At 42.3% G+C, this 22,951-nt stretch overlaps 1 pseudogene across 1 annotated transcript in view; it reads right to left on the reverse strand.

Moving 5' to 3' along the window:
• The window catches only part of LOC311150521 (low-density lipoprotein receptor-like), a 96,644-nt pseudogene that overhangs the window by 56,792 nt on the left and 16,901 nt on the right, over window positions 1-22,951 (reverse strand). Inside the window, exon 3 of the transcript in view lies at window positions 11,847-11,975. The product of the transcript in view is annotated as a low-density lipoprotein receptor-like (transcript). The remainder of the gene's footprint in view (window positions 1-11,846; window positions 11,976-22,951) is intronic.

Below are 22,951 nucleotides of genomic sequence, written 5' to 3' on the forward strand. Positions count from 1 at the left end.
GACCATGGCAGCTCTAGCAGGGCAAAAAATTTATAAAAAAGTGACTTGTTGGAAAGGTGGCATCCTATGATGGTGCCATGTTGAATGTCACTGAGCTTTTCAGTAGGGGCCATTCTACTGCCAATGTTTGTCTATGGATATTGCAAGGCTGTGTGCTTGATTTTATACACCTGTCAGAAACGGGTGTGGATGAAATAGCCGAATCCACTAATTTGAAGGGGTGTCCACATACTTCTGTATATATAGTGTAGAGTCTGATGGTTAAATTTCACCATAGGGACATATTAGACTCGTAAGTGCATCTGACGCTATCTTAGCTAGTAAAACATGTATAAACTGCACAAACAAACAGATACACTCCCCTACGTGTTTATTTGGACAGTGAAGCTAATTTTTTTAATTTGGCTCTATATATTTTTTGATTTGTGATCAAATGTTTACATGAAGCGATAGCACAGAATGTCACCTTTTATTTAAGGGTATTTTCATACATATGTTTTACCGTTTAAAAATGAAAGCACTTCATAGTCCCCCCATTTGAAGGTGCCATAAGTATTTGGACAAATTCACTTATGGTTTATTACATTTTGTCAAACATTGCGTATTTGATCCCATATTCCTAGCACGCAATGACTACATCAAGCTTAAAAGTGACTCCAAAATAACAATACATGATTTACCATTCATTCTATTGGGCACAACATAATTCGAAACACAACCAAAACAAACTGCAAATGCATCCAACAGGTTTGTAGAGTCACACGCTTGATGTAGTCATTGCGTGCTAGGAATATGGGACCAAATACTAAACCTTTGACTAAATTGAATACACTATAAGTTAATTTGTCCAAATACTTATGACACCTTCCAATGGGGGGACTAGATGCATAAAGTGCCTTCATTTCTAAACTGTAAAACAGATATGTATGAAAATACCATTCAAGAAAAGGTGATATTCTGTACTGTCGCATTTAGGATTGGGATGATATACAGTATGATTAAATCGAATATCATGATATTTGACATTGGCGATATATCGTGAAGTGCCAGACAATATATCAAGATGTGTAGAGCATGGCGCTTGCAATGCCAGGGTTGTGGGTTCGTTTCCCACGGGGGGCCAGTATGAAAAATGTATGCACTCACTAACTGTAAGTCGCTCTGGATAAGAGCGTCTGCTAAATGACTAAAATGTAAATGTGCAAAACTATGTAGAATATTGGCCTGTTGGAAACTACAACTCTCTACTACATCACACAGTTAATTATTTAACTCTAGAGAAACTGTGTAATGTGGGCATTGAGCTCACAGAAAAACAAAAAACAAAATGGTCAATTAGTTGTTTAAAACCTAAAAAATTACAGACATTTCGGTTAATTGCTTGTCACTATGTCATACACACTCCCCTACTCCCCTACTCTAGTACCCAGAGATCCCATGCGACAGGTGTGTTCCTTGCTCCTGAGAGGACCTCAGAGCCTGTGTGTTTGAGTACAGTGCTGCACATTTACATTACTACAGATGACTGGAGAGAGGTGCTCAACTTTCTCTTTAGGGGACTGCTGCCTGCTTAATGTAATGTTAATCAGAGAGAGGGAGAGAGAGAAAGAGAGAGCAAGAGAGAGAGAGAGAGGGAAAGAGAGAGGGAGAGAGAGAGAGAGAGAGAGAGAGAGAGAGAGAGAGAGAGTTGGAGGGCAGGATTCGACTTAATGCATAATTCAACATGTGGATGACTCAATTAGCGAAACTCCTTGACGCAATTTACTTTTTTAGGCTGCCTGGATGGAGTGCAGAGAGTTTTGCTAGGATTGGGACGGCTTCCAAGAAGGAGCACAACTGTCTCTAGGGTCCCAAGGCTCCAGACTCTGGCATGGAGGGCAAGGTTGTTGGAAGGTGTATGTTTATGTATGTGTGTGCATACTATTGTAGTTCTCTCTAAGCAGGATTAAACCATAGCCTGCCCACTGTGAGACATGTATTTTGGGGCCATGCTCGGTAAAGTAAACTCAAGTAAAACAAAACAAGCTTATGTTTATACTATTACAAATATATATACTTACTGACCCTGTGTCACCCAGAAAAAACTCCTAGAGTGTGTTTGTGTGTATGCTGCTTGTGTATCTGTGTGTGTGTGTGTGTGTGTGTGTGTGTGTGTGTGTTTTAACACCTACACGTGTCCATGTAAAAGACAGACTTAAAAAATAGACATTATTTGCGTTTTGAATCTATCACAGTTTGATCCTGTATCTTTCCAAAACAGTTGAGCGTCTCTGACCAACTCTCTCGTTATCTCTCTCAGAACGATCTTCTTGACCCTAACCAGTCAGGCTTCAAGAAGGGTCACTCAACCGAGACCGCTCTCCTCTGTGTCACGGAGGCTCTCCGCACTGCCAAAGCTGACTCTCTCTTCTCTGTTCTCATCCTCCTAGATCTATCCGCTGCATTCGACACCTTGAACCATCAGATCTTTCTCTTCACCCTCTCAGGGCTGGGCGTCTCAGGCTCTGCACACTCTTGGATTGTATCCTACCTGACCGGCCATTCCTACCAGGTGACGTGGAAAGGATCTGTGTCTACACCACATGCTCTCATTACTGGTGTTCCCCAGGGCTCTGTTCTAGGCCCTCTCCTTTTCTCTCTATACACCAAGTCACTCTGCTCCGTCATGTCCTCACATGGTCTCTCCTATCATTGATATACGGATGACACTCAACTACTTTTCTCCTTCCCCCTTCTGACACCCAGGTGGCGACACGCATCTCTGCGTGCCTGGCCACCACCTCAAGCTCAACAAGACAGAGCTGCTCTTCCTTCCAGGGAAGGTCTGCCTGCTTCAAGACCTCTCCATCACGGTTGAGAACTCCACGGTATCCCCCTCCCAGAGAGCAAAGAACCTTGGCTTGACCCTGGACAACAGCCTGTCATTGTCTGCAAACATCAAAGCTGTTGCAGGTTCATGCTCTACAACATCCGTAGAGTATGACCCTACCTCACACCGGAAGCGGCGCAGGTCCTAATCCAGGCACTTTTCATCTCCCGTCTGGACTACTGCAACTCTCTGTTGGTTGGGCTCCCCGCTTGTGCCATCAAACCCCTGCAACTTATCCAGAACGTCGCAGCTCGCCTGGTGTTCAACCTTCCCAAGTTCTCCCATGTCACCCCACTCCTCCGCACACTCCACTGGCTTCCAGTTGAAGCTCGCATCCACTACAACACCATGATGCTTGCCTACATAGCAGCAAGGGGAACTGCCCCGCCCTACCTTCAGGCTATGCTTAAACCCTACACCCCAACCCGAGCACTCCATTCTGTCAGCTCTGGACGCTTGGCCAGCCCACCCCTACGGGGAGTCAAGCGCTCGCTCAGCCCAGTCAAAGCTCTTCTCTGTCCTGGCACCCTAATGGTGGAACGAGCTTCCAAAAACAACTAAAAACCTACCTCTTCAAAGAGTATCTTAAATAAGACATCTAAATCTTATTCCCGACCCCCATAAAAAAATAAAATAAATTGCACTTGTCTTTTTCTACTAGCACTGACTTTGCTGATAAATTCCGTATTGAAGAAAGATGTACTTAATATGACTGATATTTGGTTGTCTCACCTAGCTATCTTAAGATGAATGCACTTACTGAATGTCACTTTGGATAAAAGGGTCTGCTAAATGACTAAAATGTAATGTAAATGTAATGTAAAATGTAACATTGACTCTGCACCGGTACCCCCCCTGTATATAGCCTCCCTACTGTTATTTTTATTTTACTGCTGCTCTTTAGTTATTTGCTTTAATTTTTTTTACATAACACAAAAAAATAAAAAAAATAATGCATTGTTGGTTAAGGGCTTGTAAGTAAGCATTTCACTGTAAAGTCTACACCTGTTGTATTCGGCGCATGTGGCAAATAACATTTGATCTAGCTGCTAACTGGCTGGCTGCGGGGGACGGCAGAATTTAAGGGCATGTATTATTATGTGCCAGTCATTGTCAATGCACCTTAATGCACCTTCTCCTGGAGAATACCAACACACAGATAGTGTGTTACTACTCCTTTGAAGTCAATTCTCCTGCCGCCTCTCTGAATGGCGAGTCAATCTAATTCAATTCAATTAAAACTTTATTGTCAGCCAGATGGAGTTGCATTATCAGAGCTGCCGGGGGTAAATCCATCCATTTAGCGTCCCTCCAGGCACACACACACGTTTGTTTTACTATCTTTGTGGGGACCAAACTATTGATTCCTATTCAAAATCCTATTTTCCCTTACCCCTTACCCTAACTCCTAACCCTAAGCTTAAAATAATGTTCCCTGTTTTACTATCCTTGTGAGGGGTTCTGGTCCCCACAACGAAAAAAACACAAAAAAAAAACCACAATTAAAGATATGAGGCCCTCTGACTTATTTAATTAGAGCTTTATAGCACAGTACGTCTACGACTGATGCAGGCAGGCAATCAATGATCATCTACCGCAGACCAGGTGCGCTGTCACTGTGGTGGTGGTATCATCATCTCCAGAATCATAAGGTTTTCCTGACCATGTGGTCAGATCAACATTGGAAGAACTTGGTCAGGAAAACTCAGGACCTTACAGTATTATACCACTGCAGTAACGGTAGAAATGATGCCTATTATTAAATCGAAGATCTAGCATCAGATTACCCGACCAGTAAATCTCCCAGGCCTAATATTACTGCATCCATATTCTGAAGTCCTTCCGTACTCAGTCCTCAGACGAAACTTGACTGCCAAGACTGAGAGGGACTTTTGTCTGAAAACTGACAACTGAGGGATTTTTGACAATAGAGTGAGATCCGTCTGACAACTGAGGGAAATCCTAATATGGATGCCATACTATATACTCTACAAGCCCAGCAGTGTTTGAGCTCTAGGGGATTTCCTAATATTGATGCCATACCACATACTCTACAAGCCCAGTAGTGTTTCAGCTCCAAGGGAGGCAGTGGCCCCTGGCCTGAAGTCATCAGTGAGAAGCTTAGTCTGGAGGGGTCAATGGAGAATTTAGAATGAGAAAGGGATTAGAGCAGACTAGAAGGGCTTTCTATGGACCCGGGCTGACTACAGCTAAAACCCCTGACAAGTTAAGAAGGTATTACAGCGAAAGTCAATGGCCTCTCTTACTTGCCATTTTCAGTCAACCTTTAGCTCCTTTAACCAAAGCAGTGTTATGGGCAAAGTGGCATAGATGTATTTTACACAGACCTTGGTTCAAATACGGTTTAATTTAGCTTGATTGAGCTTGCCTGGCGCAATGGGACCAGTAGAATAGATGCAAAAGCACAAACCATGCCCATCTAGCTAAATAAAAAAACTAAGATTTCAAATAGTATTTGAACCCAGGTCTATTTTAGAATTTTCTATGATGTACTGTAGTAAATGCATGCTCACAGACCATATCTGAGATGAGTAAATAGTTGTTTTGATTTCCAATTTGATTAAATATAAATCGAGTGAATGCGGTGGTAGTGATAAGAACCTACAGAAAACACACACACACACACAAAAAACCCTGGGGACCCAAATGATAACATGAAAACATACAGCATCTTTTCCTCCCTCTCTCTGCTCTTTCCCTCATCTGAGGAAAATAAAACAGGGTTTCTCCAAGTGTAGCTTCATGCGTGCGTGCCACGGCGGCACACAATCTTCAAAGTCCAAACATTCAGCCTCCTGCGGTGTTTTCGCTTCAATCAATTTCTCAGGGAGAGAAGCAAGCACGAGAGAAAAGGAGAAGTCGATTCCTCACGCTGCCGTGTAAAGTAGGGCAGGAGTGTAGTCACGGTGGGTGGTGTGTATGAGTGTGCGGAGACGGACCAGGGTGGCACGTCATTAGGTAAAGAGGAGGGTGATGCCATCATCCATTGTTGATGGATTGGAGCTTGCACCATGCAAAGCTGGGTCAGGTTGAAGTGGTGGCTCTCGCTATCACTATGGTTGTGATAAGTCGTGGAAGATACCAAAAGCTTTCGCCGGCCGCCAATTGCAAATTCTACACGCACAGATTATCACATTTGATATGATATTGAATTGCAACCTTTGATTTGTGCATCAAAGTCTATGTATTTTCTCAGTGGAGCTGATTTATTCATTAGACCCCGTTTCCATCGATATGGGATGCATCCCAAATGGCACTCTATTCCCTACATAGTGCACTACTTTTGACAGGCTCTGGCCAAAAGTAGTGCACTATGTAAGGAATAGGGTGCCATTTGTGTTGCCCAGAAATCTAAAGTGCTGCATACCGAGCTGTCATGTCCTCTGTCGTCAGAAGATAAGCATATGGAGAAAATAAACACCCAAAAGCCATATATGGAGGAAATAGGGATCTTTAATTTAAAAAAATGCTCTATTCCTCTCTTTGACTGCGAACACTTTAATGTCACACATTAGTGGGCCTATTTAAAGTTATATAGAATTGTAACATGGCGACAATTGTTCAAACACAATTCTATGACAAGGGTACTGCTGTAGAATGGCTCAGTCAGGTTCTGTCACGACTTCCGCCGAGGCTGCCTCCCCTCCTTGTTCGGGCAGACTTCGGCGTTCGTCGTCACCGGCTTACTAGCCACTGCCGCTCCATATATCATCATTCCATTTGTCTTGTCTTGTCTATTACACACACCTGGTTCATATCCCCTCAGTAGTCCGTGTATAAGTGTTCCCTCTGGCCCCCTGTCCTTGTGGGTGATTGTTTTATGTTAGTTGAGTGTAGCTCGGTGGAGCTACTCGTACCTTGTATTGCCGGGGTAGATTGTTCCCCTGTGCCTGTATTTTGTTGGAGCTACTCGTACCTTGTATTGCCGGGGTAGATTGTTCCCCTGTGCCTGTATTTTGTTGTCGCTATCCAGCGCAACTGTGTACGACGGAATAAACTCTGTATTCGGTGATTTACCCTCCTGCGCCTGACTCCTTCTTATCACACTCATCACAGGTTCAGTCAGTACTGAATTTAAAATGGATTAAATTGAGATTTCTTTTTCACTGGCCTACACACAATACCCCATAATGTCAAAGTGGAATTATGTTTTGCGAAATGTTTACAAATTAATAAAAAATGAAAAGCTGTAATGTCTTGAGTTAAGAAGTATTCAACCCCATTGTTTTGGCAAGCCTAAATAAGTTGTAAATTCAGGAGTTAAAATGTGCTTAACATGTCACATAATAAGTTGCAATAATAGTGTTTAACATGATTTTTGAATGACTACCCCATCTCTGTACCCCACACATACAATTAGCTGTAAGGTACTTCAGTCGAGCAGTGAATTTCAAACACAGATTCAACCACAAAGACCAGGGAGGTTTTCCAATGCCTCACAAAGAAGGGCACCTATTGCTAGATGTAAAAAAAAAAAAAAAAAAGCAGACATTGAATATCCCTTTTTGAGCATGGTGAAGTTATTAATTAAACTTTGGATGGTGTATCAATAAACCCAGTCACTACAAAGATACAGGCATCCTTCCTAACTCAGATGCCGGAGAGGAAGGAAAACGCTCAGGGATTTCACCATGAGGCCAATTGTGACTTTAAAACAGTTACAGAGTTTAATGGCTTTGATAGGAGAAAACTGAGGTTGGATCAACAACATTGTAGTTAATCCACAATAATAACCTAATTGACAGAGTTAAAAGAAGGAAGCCTGTACAGAATAAAAATATTCCAAAACATGCATCCTGTTTACAACAAGGCACTAAAGTAATACAGATTTTTTTTTTGGCAAAGCTATTCACTTTTTGTCCTTAATACAAACAAAGTGTTATGTTTGGGGAAAATCCAATACAACACATTACTGAGTACCACTCCCCATATTTTCAAGCATAGTAGTGTCTGCATCACGTTATGAGTCTGATTGTAATCGTTAAGGACTGGGGAGTTTTTCAGGATAAAAAATAAACAGAATGGAGCTAAGCACAGGCAAAATCCTAGAGGAAAACCTGGTTCAGTCTGCTTTCCACCAGACACAGGACAATAAACTATAACTTAAGGCCAAATATACACTGGAGTTGCTTACCAAGAAGACAGTGAATGTTCCTGAGTGACCGAGTTACAGTTTTGACTTAAATCTGCTTGAAAATCTATGGCAAGACTTGAAAATGGTTGTCTAGCAATGATCAACAGCCAAGCATAATGGGCAAATATGGTACAATATTCTTTGACATTACAGAGTATTTTGTGTAGATCATTGACAAAAAATGACAATTAAATCCATTTTAATACCATTTTACATGTGGAAAAAGTCAAAGAGTGTGAATACTTTCTGAAGGCACTGCATCTTTTCAATAACAAAAAATATCATTTTTACAGCTGTTTGAAGCTGGTAATTCCCTACACTATTCAGTGCTTGTTTTCTCACAAACTGAAATTGAGCAAAAAGTTGAATTTTAGCAACCAGGAAATTAGCAATTTCCACTAGATAACACAGCCACAAAGTCAGAACAGCCAACCGAGAAATCAATAGGAGAATATCACAGCCAATCACAACACTGGCGGGTAAGTAATACTGTGAAACACTATAATTCCACTATTAACGCCAGATCCAGTGGGGAAAAAAGTATTTAGTCAGCCACCAATTGTGCAAGTTCTCCCACTTAAAAAGATGAGAGTGGCCTGTAATTTTCATCATAGGTACACGTCAACTATGACAAACAAAATGAGAAAAAAAAATCCAGAAAATCACATTGTAGGATTTTTAATGAATTTATTTGCAAATTATGGTGGAAAATAAGTATTTGGTCAATAACAAAAGTTTCTCAATCCTTTGTTATATACCCTTTGTTGGCAATGACACAGGTCAAACGTTTTCTGTAAGTCTTCACAAGGTTTTCACACACTGTTGCTGGTATTTTGGCCCATTCCTTCATGCAGATCTCCTCTAGAGCAGTGATGTTTTGGGGCTGTCGCTGGGCAACACAGACTTTCAACTCCCTCCAAAGATTTTCTATGGGGTTGAGATCTGGAGACTGGCTAGGCCACTCCAGGACCTTGAAATGCTTCTTACGAAGCCACTCCTTCATTGCCCGGGCAGTGTGTTTGGGATCATTGTCATGCTGAAAGACCCAGCCACGTTTCATCTTCAATGCCCTTGCTGATGGAAGGAGGTTTTCACTCAAAATCTCACGATACATGGCCCCATTCATTCTTTCCTTTACACAGATCAGTCGTCCTGGTCCCTTTGCAGAAAAACAGCCCCAAAGCATGATGTTTCCACCCCCATGCTTCACAGTAGGTATGGTGTTCTTTGGATGCAACTCAGCATTCTTTGTCCTCCAAACACGACGTGTTGAGTTTTTACCAAAAAGTTATATTTTGGTTTCATCTGACCATATTACATTCTCCTCTTCTGGATCATCCAAATGCACTCTAGCAAACTTCAGACGGGCCTGGACATGTACTGGCTTAAGCAGGGGGACACGTCTGGCACTGCAGGATTTGAGTCCCTGGCGGCGTAGTGTGTTACTGATGGTAGGCTTTGTTACTTTGGTCCCAGCTCTCTGCAGGTCATTCACTAGGTCCCCCTGTGTGGTTCTGGGATTTTTGCTCACCGTTCTTGTGATCATTTTGACCCCACGGGGTGAGATCTTGCGTGGAGCCCCAGATCGAGGGAGATTATCAGTGTTCTTATATGTCTTCCATTTCCTAATAATTGCTCCCACAGTTGATTTCTTCAAACCAAGCTGCTTACCTATTGCAGATTCAGTCTTCCCAGCCTGGTGCAGGTCTACAATTTTGTTTCTGGTGTCCTTTGACAGCTCTTTGGTCTTGGCCATTGTGGAGTTTGGAGTGTGACTGTTTGAGGTTGTGGACAGGTGTCTTTTATACTGATAAGTTCAAACAGGTGCCATTAATACAGGTAACGAGTGGAGGACAGAGGAGCCTCTTAAAGAAGAAGTTACAGGTCTGTGAGAGCCAGAAAATCTCCCCCCAAAAAGGTAACAAACAGCCTCAATTCGTCGGGGCATGGACTCTACAAGGTGTCGAAAGTGTTCCACAGGGATGTTGGCCCATGATGACTCCAATGCTTCCCACAGTTGTGTCAAGTTGGCTGAATGTCTTTTGGATGGTGGACCATTCTTGATACACACAATAAACTATTGAGCGTGAAAATCCCAGCAGAATTGCAGTTCTTGACACATTCAAACCCGTGAGCCTGGCACCTACTACCATACCCGTTAACCTGGTTAGTCTATGTCATGGAAAGAGCACACATACACAATCCATGTCTCAAAGCTTAAAAATCCGCCTTTAACTGTCTCCTCCCCTTCATCTACACTGACTGAAGTGGATTTAACAAGTTACATCAATAAGGGATCATAGCGGGCCTACCGACTGGCGCAGCGGTCTAAGGCACTACAGACCCGGGTTCGATCCCAGGCTGTGTCACAACCGGCCGTGACCGGGAGTCCCATAGGGCGGCGCACAATTGGCCCAGTGCTGTCCGGGTTAGGGGAGTTAAAAAAATTAATAATAATAAGGGATCATAGCTATAGCTTTCACCTGGTCAGTCAATGTCAGTGACATTTTCAGAAATTACAATGCAAAAAAAAACTGTGTTGCACCTTTAAATTATTTTTACATTTTGGACCATATTTTCAGGTATGCTATTAGCAATAATCATTAACACCTGTAGCCCAATTAATGCAGCATGGTGGCTATAAATAAATAGGCTGAAGCATGGGGTTGGCTATCTGCATTTAACCTATTGGGCTAATCATCAGCCAGATCCCAAATGTGATCTTTTAACTATTGTAGTTTGCATCCTATTGATGAATTTTATGTCCCAATAAACTTGCATATACACAGTGAATATAATGTAGACCTACCAGTTCGGGTAGCTTGGGGTAACCTACTACCCGGGGTAACACACCACTGCCTGTACTTCTCATAGAAACAACTTCATGTCAAAATTTTGCCCCCCAAAAACTTTCTCTGGTTCCCTTACTCTTGCTCAACAAAAAATGTCATCTGTCTATTCAACATTTTTGAACTCACTCCCCAAAAATTATTTTTGAGGTAGGGTGGCTTTTTACCCCAAGTTACCCTACAATTGAAGCATGTTACATTTAGCCACACTCTTCACTTACGAATTGCTGAGCAGTAACGCACTTAACCATGCTGCTGCTAAAAATGTAGAGTTTAAAATGGTGCAGTTCGTGCATATTTTGGAGTTGAGAAATAAATACAGTAGGAATGGAAAGCTGGGATCTCCCTCTTTTTAACAAAGACCATTAAAACTGCTGTTTTCCCCGCAATTGCAAGAATTGTTGTGCATTGACTGCTTGTCAGAATGCATGTTTCCCTCCCTATGGCACGAGTAACTTGAATACGCCTCGAGAGGAATATTTATCTCGCATAGAACACACAACAACAAGCCGACTCGGTAAATAGATCAACTATTCTACTATGGGGTTTTCAGAGTTATCTATCCATTACTTGTTTTGTTTGCAGAGGAAAAGTAAATGTGGACTGTTCTAGCATATTCAAAGTGCGCCTCGCCAGAAATATTTTTTCATGTTCCATATTTTTGGGGAGTGGTGCCAATGATTTTGCCATGGCGCAGCGCCACAGCTAAATGACTGCAGCGGAAACACTGCAGCTTAGCGTTTAAAGGGTTAAAAGTAATTGAGATGAAAAATGCACAGCAATGTTGACCACTGAGCAGAACACCTTATAAAAGCTAGTTGTTTTTCTTTTTTCACCATAGTTTTCCAGAAAAAATTCAGTCAGGCACTTTGGCAGTGGGCTGGACTACTGCCCATCCTTAGCGTAAGGACACCTGTCTCTGCCAATAAGTCGTTTCTATGGCCTTTGATTGACAGCTGTCCACTACACTCACCGGTGGCACAGTCCTCCTCGTCCGACCCGTTCTCGCAGTCCCGCTCGCCGTCGCATCGCCATGACAACGAGACACACTTGTTGGTAGAGCCGCCGCAGTCAAACTTCTCCAGAGGGCACGTCTGTTTGCCTGGAGGGGAGGGAGGACGGGAGGGAATGCAGAGAGGACTTGTTAGGCTGCATTCCATTCCAACACATTGCACCCTCCCCTGCTGCCCTCACTCACTCCACTTCGCAGACCTGAGACGACTGAGCAGGTTTAAGTAATTTGTCCACCGAGTTTCCGTTACATTGCTTATCACCATATTACCAGATTTGTGTATCAGGAGAGTAAGCAAGCCCTAATATCCCCTTGTACCTGTTAAACACAATGATGAAGCTATTTCCATGATGCTTATATCTACCAAATCCTAGGTCTAGGGTGAAGAGGCTAGGTGTCGATATGGAATTCTATCCAATCCACTCAGAACTACAGGAATGCCTAGGGTGTATGGAAGGGACGAGGGGTCTAACTAAAATTCAGCCATAGTATCTCCATGGACCTACTGTATATAAACAAAACAACATCCTACTGACACACATCCTAAAAAGAAGCACAACCACTCAGCCAATGGATTTTGTTTTCTAGGCTCAACCCTAGAGACATGACATGAACATTTAATACAGCAAATGTACAGTTGGCCGCAGTGTAAAAGAGAACCCTGGTCCCCCCCCCAGCTCACGGTCTCCTCCATGGCATGGGCGCCGTTTGATCCAGATTACTCAGTGTTTAGTATCAAGCCCTGCTGTCATTAATTATACATCCTTGCTTACATACAGCCGGCTGGATTTAAGCCGTTTTTCACAGTCGCCCCCGAATCAAATCAACGAAGAAAAAAAATCTGGTGGGAATTTGATTTGGTCTTGTTTTGGAGTGTGTTAGATGTTAATAGTGTCGCCACCTTTAATTAGCTTGTCGTAGTCGAGCTGAGGGCTGGTTTAGCAAGGTCTTCGGGTTTTCAAAGGCAAAATAAGCATTGGAGATGATTAACAGTATGATGGTATACATGTACTATACATAATTGAAACGTTATCATGTATTTTAATATATTCAAATAAAATCCTTTCTTTCATGGTGGTAAAAAGCTACCAGGAGAAGCATCTAGGGGCTGTTCAATTCTAGCTATTTTGAAGAAAAATCCAAAAGAGGATTTGTTCAGTGATATGAGGCACTCTTTTGGTGTAGGCATCCGTCACAATAAATCTACAGATGGTGTTTAAATCAGACTTCTAACAAATCTACCGCACAGCCAACAAAGTAACTACGGTGCTGTAAGATTAGACTAAACTGAAGAAAAAAAAAACTCACAGTGCACTTAGATTAGATGCCAATTTCAGTAAGCAATGTTCTAAGCGTTTGGTCAAAGCAGCTGAGCATAAATCAGACGTATAAGTTTTAACCACTATGCCAGATGATCAATGCTGTGTAGACATCGTGGATGATGGTGCTCAGTCATCTCTCTCTAAACCACAGACCATGGTCCTGTTTGATTCCCTCCCTCCCTCCCTCCCTCCCTCCCTTCCTTCCTTCAAGTAATCACTGATTGGATCTGTGAAAGTTATGCACCGGAAGCCCTGATCTATGCTTTTCCTTTGAAATCAAAATCTGTTCAAAACCAGTCATCAGGAAGGAAAGGCCGCCATTTTGCAAACCCTAACAGGGCCCATCACCAAGTCACATTCACTTAAGAGGCAGTGTGTGTTGGTGTGCCTCTGGCCTGAACGTGTGAAGGTCGCTAGGTGGTGAGAGAAGCAGCTGGTGCCCAGGGGAGGCAGGTTCAGTGGTGGGGCCTGACGTATCCGCCAACTGCCCTCTGGAGAAATGCTGACCCGGGCCCTGGGTGTTGTAGCTGCAAAACAAGGTAGCCTAAGTACTCAGAGAGCACAGTATGGCACTGATATATTTACTAATACAATAAAGAGGTGAGGGGGGGGGGATACAGAGAGGAGGGTGATTGACAGGGAGAAGGAGAGTAAGGGAGATGTAAAAAAATAAAAAAAATAAAAGTGCTTTCTCAAAACAACAAAATGAGGAAATAAGAGAGCGAGCAAGACAAAAGGGAAATTAGATGAGTGGATTTGTGTGGAGAAAGGGTGATACAGAGCAAGAGCAATAGAGAAATGAATAATAATAATAATAATAATAATAATATGCCATTTAGCAGACGCTTTTATCCAAAGCGACTTACAGTCATGCGTGCATACATTTTTGTGTATGTGTGGTCCCGGTGATCGAACCCACTACCTTGGCGTTACAAGCGCCGTGCTCTACCAGCTGAGCTACAGAGGACCACAGTCCTAAGGTCCTAAGAGTGCAGCATGACACAGAGATTTACCGATTCCAAAATGAGAACCGCTCAATAGCAAGAAGAGAAAGACAAAGGGAAAGAGAGATGAGGAAGGAGTGGGTGACACATGGGGAGAGAGAAAGAGACAGAAGAGGTTGAGATACAGACACGCACGACCTTTTCAATTCTTATCCTCGAGCAAAATCAAAGCCCTCCATACTGAGTGGCAGAGTGGAGAATAATGAAGGGAGAAGGGAAGGAGGGAGGGGTGGAAGGTGGATGAAGGCCTTGTGTTGAATCAGAAAAGCAAGATACGGTGCCAAGCAAGAGTGCGGGAGAGAGTGAGAGGGAGTGAGAGTGACAGAGAGAGAAAGAGAGAGTGGATAGAGCTGTCCTATCCTCTAACCGATCGCCCTTTGATGAACTACATACTTAATCCCCCTTCGTCGCAAACAAGGGAATCAAATACCAACTGAGTGCCAAAGTGGCTCACGACGCTCAAACAACAAGGTAGTGATTTATTAGATTATGCTAACCCCCGGTGACTTCCACAAGTTGGCGCTAATGTGTTTTGTTGGAGAAGGGGGCCATATAGGCCTGGTAAACAACAATTACTCAGAGGCAGAGGGACATTTGTGTCTCAGTTGTTTACCGCTGGAGTGACAAACGAGGTCTCAACATTATGACATGGGAGCTGATAAGGAAAATCTGTAGTAAAGGAGTTGGCTCATTGAATTTCATTTGAAGTTCATTGAAGATTCTATGATGTGGGGGAAGTGTGGCTTTTGTTTTCATTTGTATGTCCTCATTTGTAGGTAAAGTATGGTGTGTACTTCGAAGCAGTCCATTTTGACCCATAGGTATCTCCTTTCACTGTTTTATGTGGTACATTGATACAGCACCCGTGACTGATGTGATTGGGCAGTTTCCTCTAACTGGAACAAAATGTATAATTCACAGTCATATTTCTATTGATATTATATGTACCCTGCTGAAAAAAATGCTGGTGACCAGCCTTCGCTGTGTTTTTGCTGGTGACCAGCAACACCAACATAAACTGGTCACCATTGATTTTGTTAGTCACTCTCACTCAGACTTCATATTAACATGGCATAAGGCAGGGCAAAATGTGTAGAATTGTAAGAAATTAGCTGTAAAACATTAAATTTTTTGACCCATGGCAAAATGTGTAGAATTGCAGGAAATGAAACAAATCTGGGGCACATCTTTCATTTTAGAAGTAGGGGGGACATAACTTAGCGGGGTCTGGGGGTCCTCCCATTTTGGGGGGCATCTAAAGCACATATCCTGCATTTCTACACAATCTAATATGACCCATGGCCCTTCTAGCAGTCTCTATTTAGAGCAACATAAAGTAAGCAAAAATGCCCACAGTGTCACACCCTGGCTCTGGGGACTCTTTAATGTTGAGCCAGGGTGTTAGTTTCTATGTTTAGTTTTCTAGGTTTATGTTCTAGATCGTGCGGATCTATGTTGGCCAGGGTGGTTCCCAATCAGAGGCAGCTGATTCTCGTTGTCTCTGATTGGGAACCATACTTAGGCAGCCTGTTTGGCACAGTTAATTGTGGGATCTTGATCTGTATAGGTTTGTGGTGTTTAACCTTTAGACTTCACGTATCGTTTTGTTGTTATTGTTAAAGTACTCATTAAAAGATGTACGTCTATCACGCTGCGCCTTGGTCCGGTTCTTACAACGATCGTGACACACAGTCATCAAGCTAGGTAATAGATTATTAAATATGTTTAACTGATTAATAAGACTGAACTAGATCAATGATAATTCAATAAGCAATATTGTGTTGCAACTTTAACCAATAGCGTAACAAATTAACAACTCTTACAAATAAAGACTTAACTTTTGATTGTCTTTATTAAAGACATCCTCTATATCAAATTTCAGCCAGCCTGCCCAACCAGCCCGAGCCACCTGCACGCCCGGACCGAGCAGCCCAGCAGCTAGGGATTGCCTAAATAGGTATCTCCCCTGACGTGGGCATGTTTTCAATACAGACTCCTTTTGTCGAACAGTATTCCATATAAGGCATCCAGACCTTATGAAAGTTGCACAGTATAAACACTAGCACACGCACTCTACACACACGTACATTGTAATATTGTTGTATGGTGGTATTATACATTTTGTATTGTAGAGATGTAGTGGTGTAATAATGTTATATGATGTGCTGTTTTATCTTTTGTTTTATGTGTAATGTAAGTGCCTTAATGTGTTTGGACCCCAGGAAGAGTAGCTGAATGGGGATCCCTAATAAATACATATATCTTGTAATAAAACAAATGTAGTGATACTGTACATAACTTGAAATTTCTTCCATCCACTGTGGGAGGATAACCAACCTTCCAATTAATGGCAATGCATTTCTTAGCCGCAATAAATGCTAGGTTACACAGTTTCTTCTGATAAGTCTCCAATATCAACATTTCCAAGCAAACAAAAACAGGGAAAGGGAGAATCTGTAGACATGCTGAGATAAAAGGACATATTCTTTGCCAGAATTCATCTATCCTTCACAAGACCCTAACATATGCAAATATTTCCCCTTTTGTGCCTTACACCTCCAGCAGAATAATAACATTTCTGAGTGCATGATATTCAGTTTCACTGGCATATAGTACGTTCTATGGATGGCCTTAAACTGCAGTAATTTATGTCTGAGATTATATGAACATGACTTGGCATTCTAACATATCTGTATCCATTCATCATCATCAATAGTCTCCCAGGTCTTTCTCACATTTTTGTTTAATATGTTTTGTGTCCTCGGGAAAAGCCTCTATCAACCCTTGATACAGTTTGGAAATCAACTTTAGAGGTTTGTCTGACTGCCTTAAAATAGTTCCAATCTTTGAAGCTTCTTGCTTGTCCAGTGTTTGCTGCACAGAAATAATAAAGTGTTGTATCGGCAAAAGTTCACCTCTGCACCGTCACAGACTGGCTTCCCTGGCTGCCTGACCCTGATGAGGCCCCTGTCACCATCCGATCCTGCTCAGATGAGGCATGACAAAGAATTACCTTGGTGTACATTTTTACATTATATTACCCATGAATAGAATCAATAGTTCAATAATTTAAATGACCATTATTCCCAGATCCCAGACAGTAGCCTACCCATCAACTCAAGATGGAACTTTGTATCCATTCACTGATTGTTATAATATACTGCAAAATTCACCTGAGCTCCATAGACTGGTCTTCCCTGGCTGTCTGACCCTGCTGGGACACCTGTCACCATCTGATCCTGCTAAGACACGATGAGCATCGTTTGACAGTGAAGCCTGTAGAGCTGTTTATACCATGTCAGTGTGAAAAGTAGGGGGAAAAAAGCTAGGGAAACTGACAGACCAATAACATTACATTACTATACTGACTAATAACAACTTCAGAATATTGATCTTCAATCGTTTGCCAGCTGGTTCCATCATTTGATTCAGGTCTACATTTTACATTTACATTTTAGTCATTTAGCAGACGCTCTTATCCAGAGCGACTTACAGGTAGCTTAGTGGTTAAGAGCGTTGTGCCAGTAACTGAAAGGACACTGGTTCTAATCCCCGAGCCGACTAGGTGAAAAATCTGTCGATCTGTGCCCTTGAGCAAGGCACTTAACCCTAATTGCTCCTGTAAGTCGCTCTGGATAAGAGCGTCTGCCAAATGACAAAAAAAAAAAAAAGTGCATACAGTCTAGTGTGATTGAGCAAAAATAATAGCTAAAGTTAGTGAGCTAGCTAGCTAGCTCACTAACGTTAGCCAACTTTTGGCTAGCTCTAGCTAGGTACATCATCAAATGTACTTATTTTGAAACAGGACAAAACAAAGTCTACATTTCCATACACACAACAGCTGCTAGATACTGTTACCTGACAGATAGCTAAAGGCTAGCTATAATATATAATATAATATAATATGCCATTTAGCAGACGCTTTGTGCTAGAGCTGAACTGGCTGTGGTAGCTACTAGCTAGCTAACTAGCTGCTAGTAGTTCGTTCACTTCAGTCAAGAGGGGATGAAACATTAGCTAAAGTAACATGTTACTACTAGTGCACCATTGGGTAAATACAAACTTATTTTTCTGTCAAACAGCAGTTACCTTGTCAGCTAGATCAGTCAACTAAAGAGTAGCCCGTTTCTGCTCTGCTTGCTTTTACAACTCTGAGAAAAAGCACAACACAGACAGCAGCTGCCTCTGTTCATCTCTCCCGTGCTGGTCCTATACGCCAGCCTTTCAGGAGCTTTTCCTTCACACAGCCTGTCAGCACGATCTGTGGTGTCCGTGTGGTCCTAAATCCACCCAGCTGAAACCGGAAAACAACCTTCCAGACCGCTCTGAGGTGTCTGCATGATCCTAAAGCACACCGGCACCACGTTTTTTTATCACAGTGCAATGATAAAATTGGTGTGGACAAATATGCAATTTCAGAATGTGTGTGTGTGTGTGTGTGTGTGTGTGGGGGTGGGGGGGTTGGGGTAATGTCCCCCGTCCCCCCCCCCCGTCCCCAGTGAAAGTTGCGCCCCTGGAAGAAAATAAATTCCGCTTAGGGCCGGCTCTGACTGCATGTGTGGGTATGGATGTGGGTACGCAGACCCGCAAGTCACTGTAGCCCCTCATGATGAGTTCAGATTTTTTGTGGCCCCCACCCCCATCAAAGTTGCCCATCCCTGAGCTAGACCATGCTGGTCAGACCAGCACTGACTAGAATAGACCATTCTAGCCAGCGCTTGGTTCAAAATAGTATCCGTTTTCTTTCAAACACTTTCACTGCGCTTGATTGAGATTGTCTGGTGAAATGAAACTAATGGAATCATCCCAAAAGTGCAAACCCTGCCCATCTGGCACTCATGCAGGCCCAATCAAGTGTTTAAAGTCTTAAAAGTATTGACAGGAAAACAAATACTATTTGCATCCAGGTCTAATTTGAACTGTAATCAAGGCTAAACCTTGTCAAATCAAGGTGACACTATTTCTTAGCCTGTCTGTGTGAGTGCTCCTGTCTCTGCAGTACAGCCCCACAATGCAGTCAGTCAGCCAGTATGTCATGCTGCCTGGTGGTGGGGAGCTTAAGAGAGTAACTTGGCCCGGTCTGCTGAGCAAAATAAATGGCACCAAACGATCAGATAACATGAGTCACAGGCAGATTTACTGCTTCCTTAAGCTGGGCTAGTGTAGCCACGTCCCTCTCTGTGAATTATGGTTTAGGTAAAAGAATGCTAGCTTGCTTGCTAAAGCCCTTCCAACACTGTACAGTCGTGGTCAAAAGTTTTGAGAATGACACAAATACTAATTTTCACAAAGTCTGCTGCCTCAGTTTTGATGAAGGCAATTTGCATATACTCCAGAATGTCATGAAGAGTGATCAGATGAATTGCAATTAATTGCAAAGTCCCTCTTTGCCATGAAAATGAACTTAATCCCCAAAAAACCATTTCCACTGCATTTCAGCCCTGCCACAAAAGGACCAGCTGCCATCATGTCAGTGATGTCAGGGTGGTGCTTGAAATCATTGTTCTTCCTCTGTTAACCATGGTTACCTGCAAGGAAACACGTGCCGTCATCATTGCTTTGCACAAAAAGGGCTTCACAGGCAAGGATATTGTTGCTAGTAAGATTGCACCTAAATCAACCATTTATCGGATCATCAAGAACTTCAAGGAGAGAGGTTCAATTGTTGTGAAGAAGGCATCAGGGCACCCAAGAAAGTCCAGCAAGCGCCAGGACCGTCTCCTAAAGTTGATTCAGCTGCGGGATCGGGGCACCACCAGTGCAGAGCTTGCTCAGGAATGGCATCAGGCAGGTGTGAGTGCATCTGCACGCACATTGAGGCGAAGACTTTTGGAGGATGGCCTGGTGTCAAGAAGGGCAGCAAAGAAGCCACTTCTCTCCAGGAAAAACATCAGGGACAGACTGATATTCTGCAAAAGGTACAGGGATTGGACTGCTGAGGACTGGGGTAAAGTAATTTTCTCTGATGAATCCCCTTTCGATTGTTTGGGGCATCCGGAAAACACCTTGTCTGGAGAAGACAAGGTGAGCGTTACCATCAGTCCTGTGTCATGCCAACAGTAAAGCATCCTGAGACCATTCATGTGTGGGGTTGCTTCTCAGCCAAGGGAGTGGGCTCACTCACAATTTTGCCTACGAACACAGCCATGAATAAAGAATGGTACCAACACATCCTCCGAGAGCAACTTCTCCCAACCATCCAAGAACAGTTTGGTGATGACCAATGCCTTTTCCAGCATGATGGAGCACCTTGCCATAAGGCAAAAGTGGCTTGGGGAACAAAACATCGACATTTTGGGTCCATGGCCAGGAAACTCCCCAGACCTTAATCCCATTGAGAACTTGTGGTCGATCCTCAAGAGGCGGGTGGACAAACAAAAACCCACAAATTCTGACAAACTCCAAGCATTAATTATGCAAGAATGGGATGTGGCTCAGAAGTTAATTGACAGCATGCCAGGGCGGATCGCAGAGGTCTTGAAAAAGAAAGGTCAACACTGCAAATTTGGACTCTTTGCATAAACTTAATATAATTGTCAATAAAAGCCTTTGACACTTATGGAATGCTTGTAATTATACTTCAGTATACCATAGTAACATCTGACAAAAATATCTTATAACACTGAAGCAGCGAACTTTGTGAAGACCAATACTTGTGTCATTCTCAAAACTTTTGACCACTTCAGAAAGTATTCATACCCCTTGACTTATTCCACATTTTGTTGTGTTACAGCCTGAATTCAAAATGAATTAAATATATGTTTTTTCTCATCTATCTACATACAACATCCCATAATGACAAAGAGAAAACATGTTTGTAGAATTTTTTTCAAATGTATTGAAAACGAAATACAGAAATATCTAATTTACATAAGTATTCACACCCCTGAGTCAATACGTTAGAATCACCTTGGCAGTGATTGCAGCTGTGAGTCTTTCTGGGTAAGTCTCTAAGAGCTTTCCACACCTGGATTGTCCAATATTTGGCCATTATTATTTTCAAAATTCTTCAAGCTCTGTCAAATTGGTTGTTAATCATTGCTAGACAACCATTTTAAAGTCTTGCCATAGATTTTCAAGCAGCTGTACCTCGGCCACTCAGGAACATTCACTGTCTTCTTGGTAAGCAACTCCAGTGTAGATTTGGCCTTGTGTTTTAGGTTATTGTCCTGCTGAAAGGTGAATTCATCTCCCAGTGTCTGGTGGAAAGCAGCCTGAACCAGGTTTTCCTCTAGGATTTTGTCTGTGTTAGCTCCATTCTGTTTATTTTTTATCCTGAAAAACTCCCCAGTCCTTAACGATTACAAGCATACCCACTATGTATTGGATTTTATTCCAGACAAAAAGTTAATAGCTTTGCCAATTTTTTTTTGCAGTATTACTTTAGTGCCTTGTTACATGTTTTGGAATATTTTTTTATTCTGTACAGGCTTCCTTCTTTTCACTCTGTCATTTAGGTTAGTATTGTGGAGTAACTACAATGTTGTTGATCCATCCTCAGTTTTATCCTATCACAGCCATTGAACTCTGTAACTGTTTTAAAGTCACCATTGGCCTCATGGTGAAATCCCTGAGCGATTTCCTTCCTCTCCGGCAACTGATTTGGGAAGGATGCCTGTATCTATGTAATGACTGGGTGTATTGATACACCACCCAAAGTGTCATTAATAATTTCACAATTTTCAAAAAGGGATATTCAATGTCAGATTTCTTTATTTGTACCCATCTACCAATATGTGCCCTTCTTTGTGAGGCATTGGAAAACCTCCGTGGTCTTTTTTGTTGAATCTGTGTTTGAAATTCACTGCTCGAATGAGGGACCTTACAGATACTTGTATGTGTGGGGTACTGAGATGAGGTAGTCATTCAAAAATCATGTTAAACACAATTATTGCACACGGAGTCCATGCAACTTATTATGTGACTTGTTAAGCACATTTTAACTAATTAACTTATTTAGGCTTGCCATAACAAAGGGGTTGACTACTTACTGACGCAAGACATTTCAGCTTTTCATTTTTTACTAAAAAAGAAAAGATAAACGTAATTCCACTTTATGGGTTTTGAACATTTTGAAAAAGACAAGGGGTGTGAATACTTTCTGAAAATACTGTTCGTCGGATTCAGTCTTCTACGATAATCCATGTCACACTGTGCGATGTTACCAAATAAAAATCTTGATAACAACCTGCCCAAATTGTACGATTTGCTTCAGTTCTGATATCACATTCTGCGATTGTTTTGCAAGGCTACGTCAGCCTACAAAGGCTACATCAACTGCAGCGATGTATTTGATCTGCCAGCACCCACAGCACAAGCCTCTCTCTTATCCGCGAGTGAAGTGAGTTTGGAAAAACTGAAAGTATCTTATATAAAGTTTGCATGTGAAAACTATTTATATCTGAACTCAGATTCAAACAGGCTTCCCAGAAGTAACATGATTGCTGTGGTAGAATGTTTATTTTGATTGGCGACTTGATGTGCATTGATCAAAATCCCATCAGGTAGACTGATTTCAGATGTCATGTAAACAACATTAGGGAAATCGTTCTTCTTGCAAAGCATGTAGACGTTTAAACTATTATATTAATCTGACTATTCACAATAAACATCCTATTGTGTGTATACTTATTGCCGGCCGTGTTCCTATTGGTCAGTCACCAGGATTGGCTCATAACACCAGCCACACTACACGATAAAGGCTCAAAATTTGGGACACCGCAAGAACTTTGTCGGAGCC

The sequence above is a fragment of the Coregonus lavaretus genome (assembly GCF_964263955.1).
Source record: "Coregonus lavaretus genome assembly, chromosome: 23".
In the NCBI taxonomy this organism is placed as follows: Eukaryota; Metazoa; Chordata; class Actinopteri; order Salmoniformes; family Salmonidae; genus Coregonus; species Coregonus lavaretus.